The following is a 16,138-nucleotide window of genomic DNA, read 5'->3' on the forward strand; positions in this document are numbered from 1 at the left end:
CTCACCCACCCACTCACTCACTCACTCACTCACTCATTCGTGAATGTCCGGGGTAGAATAGGCCTTCAGCAACCCATGCTTGCCTTAAAAGGCGACTAAGCTTGTCGTAAAAGGCGACTAACGGGATCGGGTGGTCAGGCTCGCTGACTTAGTTGACACATATCATCGGATCCTAAAATTGCGCTATTGATCACTGGATTGCCTGGTCCAGACTCGATTATTTACAGACCGTCGCCATATAGCGGGAATATTACTGAGTGCGGCGTAAAACTAAACTCACTCACTCATATGGAAGATGCTGAATTTTGTTTTTCTTCAGGACTGTTTGAATATGAAGAAATTCCAGTGAAGGGTTCTTGAGATATCTCGCTAACAAGGGTAAAACGTTAACCCTCTAGGACCCAACCACTGAAATACTGTTCCATAAATTCTGTTATGTTGATAAAATATGTAAAACAATGTCCTGATAGTGTATTCACCCTTTGTTTTGGGGTTTCATTTTTAAATCACGATTTGCATTTTGTAGCATATATTCTACATTGGGCGATTTTTTCATATGTAGCATATGTGCTACATGTGTAAAAATCTCACAGAACAAAGGAAAATGATGTTTTAAACTGTTTAATGTCAATAAACATGAAATGTAAATGCAATAGCAATAGTTAAATAGGCCTGTATACATAAATCTGAATCATAGATTTGGCGTATTACGAGTTCTCAGGAGTGACTAGGATTAGACATTGATCATGACAACAACATCACAAACACCTTAATAACAATTCAACGATAACGCCGAAACTATGAAATGTAACACAGGCTCAAATATGGAATAAAGTGAAACAATTTCTGATTTTGTTTAGGCAGAGATGTTCATGGTACTTGATGAATTTGATGAACGTGATTCCATCACATCTAGGATGTTTGCAGCGTTGACGTTTCTCGACGTTTCTCATCCCAGATCGGAAAGTGGGACACCTCATCTTTGCGGCTGCTCTCAGGAGGGCGTTTGGTAGATGATTTTAGTGTTGGTGGTGACAGTTAGTGTGATGTAGCAGGTCGTCCTACTCTGGTCTTGGACTCGGTCAGATCTTTGGCGATATCACTGATGAAAGTGCACAGTTTCTCTGGCTTTTCTCCAAATAGCTTGCAGTGGCGTTTATACCACAACCATGCATTAACTGAGGCAATCTGGATAGTGTGCCAGAAGATGTACATAGACTTCATCTTTTGTTAGTACAAAGATGTCAGAGTCTAGCAAACCCACTTCACACATGATTGTATTGTAATCTTGGATAATTCTCGACTTGGGGATGGTAGTGTACTTGTTTTCTTCACGTGTCTGCCATCTGCGAACTTCCCCCATCTGAGCACCCACATAACTTGAGACCACATCTACCGGTTTGTTGTCATACCACCTGAGTGCAGTTATATTTGAGTGTGTCTCAACCTTGAAGAACTAAGTTTGTATTCATCTTTAGAACTTTCATAACCTTCAAAATCACTGTCATCCAAATCAGTTGCGTTTATCAAATCTCTAACAGCGAGTGATGCTTGTCTGGGGTTTCTCATCCGGAAAGAATAATTGTTCGTATTAACCTAAGCAGTAATATTTGTAGCATTTCATGTGAAGCTCAATGTGGGCTACATGTATAAAATTACTTAATTTACACTTCAATCTACCTCGGACAACCTCACAAGGCGGTTATTTTGAATTGTCATGTGATGCGGAGCTAGTTCTGTCAAATACAAAATTACCCCAAAGAGAAACGTTCATAAGGGCGTACGTTGTTAATTCTGTGTTTCTTATCTCCCGCCCATTCAATAAAAATATATCTTTATTTGTAAACATTGCGCCACCCATTCTCATTTGTACTCCGCCCATTGAAAAAAAAAATGACACACCACAATAAAAAAAAAGAAAGAAAGAAGCTTGAAATGTATCAAGTTTCATTGAAAAACGAAAACGAAAATCGAATCTTGAGTCTGAAGCCAGTCTTGCATCTTTACTCCCTGACAACGACTTAAGATTGCCATCCACTATTATATACGATCCAACAAAGTTAGGAGTTTGCGATTTTCACGGCAGTCAACTAAACAATATCGTGTATCACTGACAGGGAACTTGGTTACAGTGAGTGAGTGAGTGAGTGAGTAAGTAAGTGAGTTTGTTTTAGGTCGCACTCAGCAATATTCCCGCTATATGGCGGTGATCTGTATGAATCGAGTCTGGACCAGACAATCCAGTGATCAACAACATGAGCATCTGAGCAATTGGGAACCGATGACATGTGTCAACCAAGTCAGTGAGCCTGACCACCCGATCCCGTTAGTCGCCTCTCACGACAAGCATAGTCGCCTTTTGTGGCAAGCATTGGTTGGTGAAGGCATGTTATACCCCGGGACCTTCACGGGTCTGGTTACAGTGAGCGTGGAGTCTTTTGCCACAGAATCTTTATGATTTGTGGCAGAGTTTTTGTGATTACATATAGCATCTGCAAGGCAAAGAAAACCCTTGATAATAATGCAAGTCATAAATTGAAATTGTCATAATGTCTTCATAATGTATTGATATATTTGAAGAAAATATTGACTAAATTATTGTAGCATGCACAGTCACCATTATGATTGGTTTCTAAAGAAGCACGTGCTGTTTAATCAGCGAAAAGCAGACACATATTTAAAAGACTGAAATATACCGGAAATACATACACTAAAAACCAATGTAATGAATCCACGTATGGGATCGAAATAGCCACATGTCGACACTTGAACAGGGATGTAGCACTACAGCCTGTTCTTCAAGCCTGTAGGGTGTATTCACATATTGTGTTATATGAGACAGCGCTTTACATTTTGAAGTCTAATTATGACAGATGGCACTTTAATAATTAGACAGACAGACAGACATATTTATTCAATAGAGAGGCCTTGGGCCCATTACACATACATTTTGATCGTGTATATATGCTAAGTGAGTATATAATCACCAAGCAGGCACAAGTATGGACATGTGTTAACAGTGGTGGGTCAGTGTTTCCATCCTTGATATGAATGCACATACAGGGATTCACTAAGCATGGTAGAGAGATTACTATATACCAACAGTAACTGCAAACCTAGGTGCTTATGGATTAACAATGGTGGCTCTCATTTCCATACTTTGGCGGGGTGCCAATATTACAACTGAGATACTCAGAAATTCCATCTGGTATTCTCACACATGCACAAAGTTTTGCCTACATTGACAAAATTACATGAAGAAACTTGCCACGAATACCAACTTTAAACAGACTGTTCAAGAGTACATCACGTCTTATTGAGTCAAACGCTTTAGAAAAATCAACAAAATGGCAATAAAACCTACCACCTTTTCTTGACGAATATTTCTGACACATAGAATGCTAAGCAAAAATGTTATCAATCGTAGAATAATTTTCCCTGAAACCTGCCTGCACTTCACTTAAACAATTCTGGTCATCACACCACTGCTTAAACCTGGAGTTCATAACCGAACAGAAGGCTTTACATAATACACCTATCAAGGAAATACCTCGATAGTTATCTATATTGTCTTTGTCACCAGATTTATGCAACGGACAGATAATACTTTTACCCCATTCTTATGGGAAATCCATAGTATCAAACATCTTATTAAACAGCTTTGTCAACAATGGTGCGATGTGACACTTGCTATCTTGTAAGAACTCTATCGGGTCCTGGTGATTAGTTTTACCAAGATTATCAATATGTGAAGAGAGCTCACTTTCTGATATAGGTGAGTTTAAAACGGGCCAAACATCAACAGCTTTACTGTCTGGATCAGAAATATTACAATCATGTACCTCTAAAGCACTTAACCCACAATTTCAATTTATGACTTGCATTATTATCAAGGGTTTTCTTTGCCTTGCAGATGCTATATGTAATCACAAAGACTCTGCCACAAATCATAAAGATTCTGTGGGAAAAGACTCCACGCTCACTGTAACCAGACCCGTGAAGGTCCCGGGGTATAACATGCCTTCACCAACCAATGCTTGCCACAAAAGGCGACTATGCTTGTCGTGAGAGGCGACTAACGGGATCGGGTTGTCAGGCTCACTGACTTGGTTGACACATGTCATCGGTTCCCAAATGCTCATGTTGTTGATCACTGGATTGTCTGGTCCAGACTCGATTCATACAGATCACCGCCATATAGCGGGAATATTGCTGAGTGCGACCTAAAACAAACTCGCTCGCTCCCTCACTCACTCACTCACTCACTCACTCACTCACTCACTCACTCACTCACTCACTCACTCACTCACTCACTCACTCACTCACTCACTCACTCACTGTAACCAAGTTCCCTATCAGTGATACACGATATTGTTTAGTTGACTGCCGTGTATGCGCCTGAAAATCGCCTAACTTTGTTGGATCGTATATAATAGTGGATGGCAATCTTAAGTCGTTGTCAGGGAGTAAAGATGCAAGACTGGCTTCAGACTCAAGATTCGATTTTCGTTTTCGTTTTTCAATGAAACTTGATACATTTCAAGCTTCTTTCTTTCTTTTTTTTTATTGTGGTGTGTCATTTTTCTTTTCAATGGGCGGAGTACAAATGAGAATGGGTGGCGCAATGTTTACAAATAAAGATATATTTTTATTGAATGGGCGGGAGATAAGAAACACAGAATTAACAACGTACGCCCTTATGAACGTTTCTCTTTGGGGTAATTTTGTATTTGACAGAACTAGCTCCGCATCACATGACAATTCAAAATAACCGCCTTGTGAGGTTGTCCGAGGTAGATTGAAGTGTAAATTAAGTAATTTTATACATGTAGCCCACATTGAGCTTCACATGAAATGCTACAAATATTACTGCTTAGGTTAATACGAACAATTATTCTTTCCGGATGAGAAACCCCAGACAAGCATCACTCGCTGTTAGAGATTTGATAAACGCAACTGATTTGGATGACAGTGATTTTGAAGGTTATGAAAGTTCTAAAGATGAATACAAACTTAGTTCTTCAGACTCAGAGGACAGCTTATCAGGTGATGTTCCACTTTCAGAGTTGAAGCAGCAAACGTCACTGCATGGTGACAGCGATCATGATGAGGTGCCTCTGTTGGTTTTCAACAAGAAAACAGCGCAACAAAATGATGAAAGTGACAATGAAAATGTTCCTCTGATATGCATGAAACAGTGTTCCACAGACAACTGCACCAAGAACGTGGAACGTGAGGACGAGCCCCTTTCTAATAAGGCACAATACGCATCTGGTAATTTGCAGAGCTCCTTTGTCGTGGAGGAAGCAGATCTGAATACATTGGGCGGAGATCCCGATCTTGCCTGAAAGAGCATCTGCAGAGCAGGTAGTGCCTGCAGCAACAGCAAATCCGGAATGCAACTGGGAGAAACAAGACTTCAAAGTAGCCAACACTGAGTTTACTGGGGATCTGGAAGGGGCACTAGAGAATTACCAACTTAAATCGGCAAATGCGTTTTTCAAAATGCTTGTAACAGATGAAATGACAACCAGTATTGTTGAGGTTTGGTGGACATCAAGGTTGAGACACACTCAAATATAACTGCACTCAGGTGGTATGACAACAAGCCGGTAGATGTGGTCTCAAGTTATGTGGGTGCTCAGATGGGGGAAGTTCGCAGATGGCAGATACGTGAAAACAAGTTCACTACCATCCCCAAGTCCAGAATTGTCCAAGATTACAATACAATCATGTGTGAAGTGGGTTTCCTTGACTTTGACATTTTTGTACAAACAAAAGATGACGTCTAGAAGATGGCATATGTACATCTTCTGGCATACTATCCATATTGGGGGCGGTGAGGTAGCCTAGTAGTTAAAGTGTTCGCTCTGTGAGGTCCATTTTCTGGTGTCCCCTGTCGTGATATCGCTGGAATATTGCTAAAAGCGGCGTAAAACCAAACTCACTCACTCACACTCACTCACTATGCAGATTGCCTCAGTTAATGCATGGTTGTGGTATAAACGCCACTGCAAGCTATTTGGAGAAAAGCCAGAGAAACTGTGCACTTTCATCAGTGATATCGCCAAAGATCTGACCGAGTCCAAGACCAGAGTAGGACGACCTGCTACATCACACTAACTGTCACCACCAACACTAAAATCATCTACCAAACGCCCTCCTGAGAGCAGCCGCAAAGATGAGGTGTCCCACTTTCCGATCTGGGATGAGAAACGTCAACGAGAAACGTCAACGCTGCAAACATCCTAGATGTGATGGATTCACGTTCATCAAATGCATCAAGTACCATGTACATCTCTGCCTAAACAAAATCAGAAATTGTTCCACTTTATTCCATATTTGAGCCTGTGTTACATTTCATAGTTTCGGCGTTATCGTTGAATTGTTATTAAGGTGTTTGTGATGTTGTTGTCATGATCAATGTCTAATCCTAGTCACTCCTGAGAACTCGTAATACGCCAAATCTATGATTCAGATTTATGTATACAGGCCTATTTAACTATTGCTATTGCATTTACATTTCATGTTCATTGACATTAAACAGTTTAAGAAACCATTTTCCTTTGTTCTGTGAGATTTTTTACACATGTAGCACATATGCTACATATGAAAAAATCGCCCAATGTAGAATATATGCTACAAAATGCAAATCGCGATTTAAAAATGAAACCCCAAAACAAAGGGTGAATACACTATCAGGACATTGTTTTACATATTTTAGTCAATTTTGGTGACCTGCACTTAATTTTAAAGGTCATGCCGACACGTTGAAGATTTCAGCATGTTAAGCTGCATGCTAAGCTTGTCAGCGAGATACCTAAAGAACCGTTCACCGTGTTTTCTTCCTATTCCACATATAGCTTCATACAGTGAAAACACGGGACCTAATCCATTTTGGTGACCTTCACAAAGTTTTCAAGATCAAGGCGACACTTTGAAGACTTAAAGCATGTTAAGCTCCATATGAAGCTTGTCAACGAGATGCCCCAAGGGCCGTTCGCTGGATTATTTTACAACTAGCTTTCTCTAGGGAAGGTGCAGGGCGCAGAAGATTTTAGTGGCCTTCACATAATTTTCAAGGTCATGGCGACTTAGAGTGGTGTCATCAGTTACCCTGCTACAAAAACTTTTGGACTGAAACATTGTGACATTAAGACAAAGTTGTCATCCATATTATTTGTCTTTTACTTCAATACCAAACTCTAAATGACTCTCAAGAATCTCACCAGGCATCTACGTGGAATATGTTGATGTTTCGGTTCGGTTTGTTCATGATTTTTTTGAATAAAACAGATGTCACACTCGACACTCAATTAATTTTGCCCAAATCGTCAAACATTTTGAGCATCTTATAACACTGTAAGGAATAACGCTGTGGATTCATGTGCAACAGTTTGAACCAAAACTTAATTACTTTGATCTGGCTGAAGACATACAATGGATAACGCCCAAGTTCACCGAGGGTTGCCTTGTTGGAGGCAAATTTTCCAATTTTGAGAAATCTTTTAAAATACATCATCTGAATTCTTTCAATTGAAAGGGGCATTTATAGGAGTGGCAAGTGATGATCACTGGGTTGTCTGGTCCAGACTCGATTTTCATACCGCCACAATGTAGCTGGAATATTCCTGCGTTGAACAACAAACCAGCCAACCCAGCAGTCGTCTGGCATGTAACCTCGCTGCCATACCTATTGTGAAATGTAACCCTGAAAGAAATATTAAAGCCAATGTATCCCAAATGAAGAGAAGTGTAAGCACTTTGTTGAAGATTTAAGTTGATTAGTTATATACAAACATAAATAAATTGTTTCAAAACTCGTAGCTATTTATTATGATCGTGTCTAAAATGTCGAAAAGCGCACGTATAATCTCCATTATAAGTCCGCAACATTGTCAGCGGAAACTCTTTGAAACACGAGAACCGTAATACAAACGAACGCGCGTCTATATTTAAATCTCTCGCTGTTCATGCCCCTATCCTTATTCAAATTTTGACATTAAGTAGCATAATTTTATTTGTTATTTGTAATGTCAAAATGACAATATGTTTTTCATTATTTATTTACACAACCCATTAGTATGCGGGATTATTTGTATTGAACTACCCAATCCTGGACGTATTCTGATTTGTTCGTCGTACATGTATTTTTAACACATAACATTCAGTCATTTGGAGGTTATAGGGAGTGGGTGGAGTGGTGACGAATGTATATAATTCTTCTTGTCTTGTCCTGGCATAACACGAATGGGTCACGAATGGGGTACCCCGTGTCTTTGCGATGACTAACGATTTTTAGGAAATATCTAAAAATTTGAGATGACCCCCGACTCGAAATGCTTCATGTTGTGCACAACGCATCGTGATCTTGTACTGTGGAGCATTTCGAGTCGGGGGTCATCTAAAAAGTTTCACTTATTTTGTATTGATTTTTAAACCCCACAAAGACACGAAGGCCTGTGGTACCAAGCTCATGTAACGGACTCTGTTGCTTATTTTATAGTTTATTCGTAATACCATGGTTATTTCTTCAAAAGGGTGTTTGCTATCGCCCTAATGTACACCTTCCACTTGGGCTTTCGCACAAGCTCTCAAGGAGTGAGTGAGTTTAGTTTTACGTCACTTTTAGCAATATTCCAGCAATATCACGACGGGGGACACCAGAAATGAGCTTCACACATTCTGCCCATGCGGGAAATCGAACCCGGGTCTTCGGCGTGACGAGCGAACGCTTTAACCACTGTGTTTCAAGGATATGGCCTGTTATCCAAGTAAAATTTGAAAATCAAGTTACATGGAATAACATGTTGCCTCTGATTTGTTCAAACATGATGCAATTGTATGATTTGCGGGTATGTATATATGTTCACTGAGTTAGAACCAGTTTTACTTCTTGTCAGTTGAGCCTGTACTTTATGTATATCAGCTGTGCAAACGTACATCATTCCACGTCAATAAACTCTTGTCAAGGGATAGTTTCGATTGTAAAATCCATTCCACAAATGTTGGCTAAAAGCACATGAAACAGTTGCTGACAGTATTATCTGTACTTCAGTAACATGTTTTATTGGGGATTCCAGATTCCTATATCTTATTGGGTTGAATCCTGTACGGGATTCGAACCGACATTCTCAGACTCAAGCACGTAATCGCCAGGACACAAACTTGGCAGCGCTCTAGCCCAGCTAACCACTGCAGCCTCGACAGATTCATACTGACATAGCTTTATTAGCTTTACAAAAATTGGCTGTAAGTCGCTTATTAGACATGAAAATGACAGAATAGGCAAGAATATCCCTTAACACGACCGGTTAGGCACGTGTACGTGTATTAACCAGGAGAGGGGCGTGGCTTTTTCTGATCACACGTACGTGTGATCCTGGGGTTGTGGGGACGTTGTTAGGGACATTTTGAACATATATTTCAGATTTACTTTGTAACACCTTTATTGTAGGATGGTCGCACTAACGACTAGATGATATGGGATACACATGTGAATACCCTCTAAATTTCAGGGAATAGAAGCGCCATTAAAATATGTCATTCTACAGGAACGCACATTAAAAGCGAAACAGAAAGCGGTTCACATAACAGATTTGAGTGGGTTTGTGTGGTATGACACAGAATCCTCACTTAATAATATAAGGCATTTGAAAGGTGATATATCCATGCTTGTTGAGATAATATATGTTCTACAAGCACATTTCTCACCTTTGCTTCAGACGAACTTCACCGTAGCTGCTTATGTAGCTGCTGAGGTTGTCTAGTGTAATGGCACTAATGTCTCATCCCATGTTGATGGAGCTGATCTTCAGAAACCCATGGTTGTCGTGAGAGGGGATAAACCAGGTCGGATGGCCAGGTTTGCTGACCTGGGTGACACATGACACATCTCAGCTACATAGATCGACGGTCATGCTGTTGATCACTGGATTGTCTGGTCCAGTCTCTGTTATTTACATACCCCCCCATACAGCTAGAATATTGCTGATTGCGGCGTTAAGCAACAAACAAACCTGTTGACAGACATCTGTACTTTCATTCAAAGGTGATTAGAAATTGCATGAAGAGGAGTGCAATATAGTTTCCGTTCAAGCAAACATTCAGGCAATATTTTGAAGTAGCTTTGAAATTGATACTGTGAGTAAGTGACCATAGTTTTACATCGCTTTTTAGCAATATTCCATCAAAATCATGCGGGGAACAGCAGAAATGGACCCCGCACATTTTAACCCTGTGGGAACTGAACCCGGGTTATGGGCTTGACGAGCGGACGCTTTAACCACCAGGGCCCAGATCCTCGAAGCTCTCTTATCGCTAAATACTTGTAACTGCCATACATTAACATTAAATTACGACTTTCTTAGCGCGAAGAGAGTTTTTACAATTTAGGCCAAGGCTACCCCGCCACCGTGAAGTTGAGGGCGAATGGGGTGAGAATTTGGAGATACAGTGTGCGTTATGGAATATTATATTTGAAAATATTCACGATTTCACAATGCGTTTCGCAGGCGAAATCTTAAGAGTGAACGTGATGACAATATAGAGAATCGTACGCTTGTGAGTTATCCTTTCTACGAAGTCAAATTTGATTTGAAAGATACATTTAAAGAACACATGAATGTAATTACCAGCATCCATACAGCCCTATATGAAACTGGAGAGGACATATTCTTGGGCATCAGGGAGCAATTTATTCCAATGTCCTGTCTCACGTGTCAAGAGGATTATTAAACTAAAACGTGCAGTGCCCCAAACTGTGTACGCCCCCGCCCTCCTCGCCCTCCTCACCCTCCTTTCTTAATGCTCGTCACGATATGGCTGCAATATTGCCGATGTGACGTTAAATATTAACTCACTCACTCACTCCTTTCTTAATGACGAAAGTACCCCCGTTATAACGTTTTGCTATGTGTAAACAGAAAATGAAAAATTGTTAACAAAGATAAATTTAGATTTTCCTAAACACTAATTCGCAATGTCAAAAACTTGTTTTCACTGATGCAAATCAACAGAAAATGTTTTAGAAGATTGAAATCACGAAAATTGTCTGTTTACAGTTTTACTCACTGTACAACATTTGTTTCTTGTTTCAATAGTTGAAAAATGACGACATTTTGTCCAAGCAGAATTGTTTTTCAATTCTCTTTGGTACTAAATCTAAATCACCGATATTGGTTTATTTCGGCATGATCGAAAATAGGACAATTCAATTCTTCTGAAAAAGATGCATTGACCTAAATATGAAATCCTGGCACTTAATTTTGCACTTGGTCCAAAGGTACCCGTATGTTTAGGATTTCAAAACAGGCTCTCCTAATCTGTTACTTTTCAAAAGGGCAGCATGGTAAATAGCACGCTCCCACAGTGTGCATGAGGTACTTTATCATTGTCAGTTTAATTGTTGTTGTTGTTATTTGCTGTTTGTGTTGTTTCCATATCCACGACTTGTATAAGGCGATCATGAATGTTGTATTTCGAAATCCTCTGCTGGACTTAACCAATAAGTCCTTGACCCTCAGATGACTTTTACTTTATCTCAGACAATCGTCCCACCCCGGCGTGGGCAGAGTATGTTTTAAATATCAAATAGCAGGCAACAGCTCACTGATCCGTGTCTTTAAACGTCCATAGATATATTTTCTAGCGGCACTAAAGACTGAATCGTGCATGGAGGTATGTGAGTATATCAGTAGGTTGGATGACTTTGAGAGGACTGACTTGACAACTCGACCCTGGAAGCCGAGTGAAATATATACGTCAGAATGCCGCCTTGTGACGTGTGTTAAACGTTAATCAGACCATAACACAGAAGCTGAGCTCACTGCCACACGAATAATGTATCGTGACACATCACAATCGAACGTCACGCGGTTATTGCACAATTTAAGTCAGCCGCACTTCGCGACATTTACAACGAGACTAGATCATGGTTAATCTCGTACACCCGAACTTGTATAAATAGCCACGGGGGAGACAACAATGAAAACCTAGAGTGCATGGAAAGTATGTCTTTGACAGCTTTTTGTAGCCATCTTTTAGTTAGTATATGAATACATGTAATTTGTGTTGAGCCGAGTTATGAAACTGTGAGTTCACATGAATATGTGGACTGTCAGCCTAACCCTTTACTGCCTACGTTTAGTATATACGATGGTGATATGTACAATAACTTAAGGTGGTCTGTTAAGTTGTACATAGACTACTCTGAGACAATAAAACAGTATTACTTTCAATAGGTGAACACATAGGTGAACACATAGGTGAACACATAGGTGAACACTTAGGGGAAAGTACACTCAAACAGCGTTGTTTGTTTCCTTTCTTAAAAAAATGTGTTCCTGTCCTCTGAAAGAGAGGGTTGAATGACACATTTATATCTATATAATGTTTTGCAAAATAACGATACACAGAAATAATACAGGCACTTTGTGACATAACAACACATCTGTTTGTTGCACAGATTAGAAATGTGTGTGCATGCTGGGCTAGTAGGGAACAGGTGTGTGCATGTTGTGTTAGTAGAGAACACGTGTGTATGTTGTACCAGTACGAACCGTGTTCAATTTGTACCAGTAGGGATGTGGGGCTAGTAGGGAACACGTGCGTGCATGTTGTACCAGTAGAGAACACTCGTGTGCATGCTGTACCGGTAGGGAGCACGTATGTGCATGTTGTACCCGTACGAACCGTGTGCATGTTGTACCAGTAGGAATACGTGCGTGGATGTGGTGCTAGTAGGGAACATGTGTGCATGTTCCAATAGGGAATACTCGTGTGGATGTTGTGCCAGTACAGAACACGTGTGTGTGCATGTTGTGCTAGTAGGGAATACGTGCGTGAATGCGGTGCTAGTAGGGAACATGTGTGTGCCTGTTGTGCTAGTAGGGAATACGTGCGTGAATGTGGTGCTAGTAGGGAACATGTGTGTGCATGTTGTGCTAGTAGGGAATACGTGCGTGAATGTGGTGCTAGTAGGGAACATGTGTGTGCATGTTGTGCTAGTAGGGAACACTCGTGTGCTTGCTGTACCAATAGGGTGAACGTGTGTTTTGCCATGCGGTAACACGTCATTTGGTCTGGTATCACACGGGTGTGTACACTCTAGTGAGAGGCCGTGGTTTATATGAGTATCCACTGTTACAAAATGGGAAATATTTTCACTATGAAAAAACATTGACTCTTTTGTCTACCACTGACGCCCTACATTCTATTATACAGTTTAACAGTTAACAGGAGAAACGTGTATGCTATTTTCATTTCTTTCGCCATTCCCTTTGATTCAGATTAAAGAATGTGCAATCCTTCCGTCAGAAACACGGACTTTGTTGTGGAACTAATATGTTATAGTGCTATTTGTTTTGTTTGTTTGTTTTTTAAAAAAGGTGGTTACCGACTAATAGCGCTATATCGAATAATTGTATTAGCAACATCGATGTCGGGATCTGGTGTACGTTAAGTTCATGAACTACTAACCTGAACTACTAACAGACCCGATTATGTGTTTGAGCTGCACAGCGGGCCTTGTCACACAACATGGATATCCTCATGTGATGGTGATTCAGAGAATCTTGCCGTGGGATAATTATTGTATCCTGTGAGAATGACCGCAATGACACCTCGTCTACGTGTAATTTCACCATGACAAAAACCTAAGACGTATGTAATGATTCAAAGCGCGTCGTTACCAACGTACGTGATGAAAGGCGACTTCGTGTCCCGATTACCATGTGACGTCACAAACTCAACGAGGTTGGGAGGGCACATACCTATTACTGACAATCAGTTATACCTGTATTAATACCTGTATTAACAACTCCAAGCCACATTCACTGCCACCAACACCACCAAAATAGCACTGTCAATACATTTAGAAACGATTCAGTGACGCCTCAACTTACAATACCTTGTTTGTATACAGAGTATGGCGTGTTTTCATCGAGTTGGGGTCGGCAAACAACGTTGACAACGTGAACAGAGACCATGCACAAACACGAGCAACAAACATCTAGACCTTGAATTCACATGTTTTCATAATAAAACTCCAAATACCGAACTGTATTGATATCATATTTACACCATATGGATAGGTGCAGACTGTAACTACAGCTATCTTTACAAGGCAGCGTTCTCTACACGTATGTAAAGTTTTGAAAGTAAGTTTTGAAGTAATTGAAAGTATTGAGGACGCCAGGGCATTGTACAAAATCTACTGTCAAAACGATGGGTGCGTTGCAAACAGCCAATCGCTTGCAAGCGATGCACAACGATTCGCCGCACAACGGAGGGCCTACTTTCAAGTGCTTGCAATTGCATCAATCGCTGAATGAGGTCAAACTAAAATGGCGGCTCAGGAAAGTTTGAATTCGAAGTCTGATAAAAATTGTTCGGCTGCCAAATTGGCATAAAAAACCCAGCTTACATCCCACCATCCTCTGTTTGCTCCACAAGTTCAATGTAGTCATTAACAATCATAAATTCATCATTCGTCATCCATATTCTCCTAATACATTCTTTATTAGCGCCAGACGAGCAAACGGTAATCGCTCCACCATTTTTGGAAGAGCGATAAGCGCTTCGAGCTGTTGCAAGCCCGAACTAAGCGATTCATTTGCTTACTCAAATTTTCGGCTTGCAACGCACCTGATATCTCCTGGGAGTGATATCTGATTCGACACAAACAGTATCACCAGTAGAACACAGTTTTGGATGATACATAGAGGATCTTACCCTCGTGTTTATGACAGCAAATATGTCACCACAAAGTTGATAAAGTTTACTGTGCCTTTATCAACGAGTGTTGATATATTTGATATCAGAAGACACAAGGGTGAGATTTTAGTTATCATCCACAACATGAGACTCGTACACCTCTGAACACGGGACTGCCACTAGATTTGCAACAAGCTGTCATATCATTTTGACATCACAGCATTGTCAGAGAAAAATCTACTGTCAAAACGATATCTCCTAGGATATCTATCTACTAACAGAGAAAGACTTTTATAGCTACACACACCTGTCTTCTGTTTGTGGACTAGCTCCACTAATACATAAATAATTGCCAGACATTATTGTAGATATCAAGGGTATTTATACATATTGATTGTGTTGTGAAAACGTCTTTCTGTAAGCTCGATAAATATTATTAAGTATTTGGAACCAAAGAATAAATAACAATAAACAGAGTGGAAGCTCAAATGGTGGTTGAATGAGGTGGCGATAAACATCCCGGCCGTAAAATGTCTGTTGAGCTTACATAGGCCTGAATAATACTACTTTACACACTCCTTGTGCTTATTTTTCTCTTTATTATGAATCATCGAGTTTTGCAAACGTTGCTCTATGTATGTATTTGTATTTACATTTGATATTTCACTTGAACCAGTACGATTAAATCATTCTTCGATGTCATGTTGGGGCTGTGGAGTAGCCTAGTGGTTAACGCGTTCGCTCGTCAAGCGTTCGATTCCCCACATGGGTACGGTGTGTGAGGCCCATTTCTGGTGTCCCCCGCCATGGTATTGCCGGAATATTTGTTAAGTGATCTTAAACCATTCACACTCACTCTATGCCACAAGATATTTACAGAGACGAGTGAGTCAGGCACCCCTGTTGTGCACTGTGGTGATTGGGTAAATGCAGATTTGTTCAGATAGAGGCATGCAAGTCCTTAAGACCGAATTGTTACAATACGGAGAGTGTGCTGAGACACCAATAATCCCCAGCTGCTGACGAATCAAGGGTAATATTGTGGGCTAAACATTGACAAGAATCTAAAATATTAACGTCTGAATAAAATAACATAACGTAAGCCGGCAACTTCAGACCAACCCTTCTGAATACTGTATTCACCCTTCAGAGCAACTGTAACATGAAGATGAAGTAAGGGATAATATGTTACCATTTACAAACCCGTTACATTTACAGGTCCGTGCCCAGGTTACCAGCAAGTCCATTATTAGCATGTCACGGTACATGATCTGGATAAAAAAAAGACCCCCCCCCCCTCTCTCTCTCTCTCTCTCTCACACACACACACATCCACTAATACATGACTAACTATTGTCTGTAGTTTTCAATAATCTGCTATTTGGGAACTTTTTACTGTTACAGTTCAATGGGTAGAGGATGA

Source organism: Haliotis asinina, chromosome 5 (assembly GCF_037392515.1).
Source record: "Haliotis asinina isolate JCU_RB_2024 chromosome 5, JCU_Hal_asi_v2, whole genome shotgun sequence".
Classification (NCBI taxonomy): Eukaryota; Metazoa; Mollusca; class Gastropoda; order Lepetellida; family Haliotidae; genus Haliotis; species Haliotis asinina.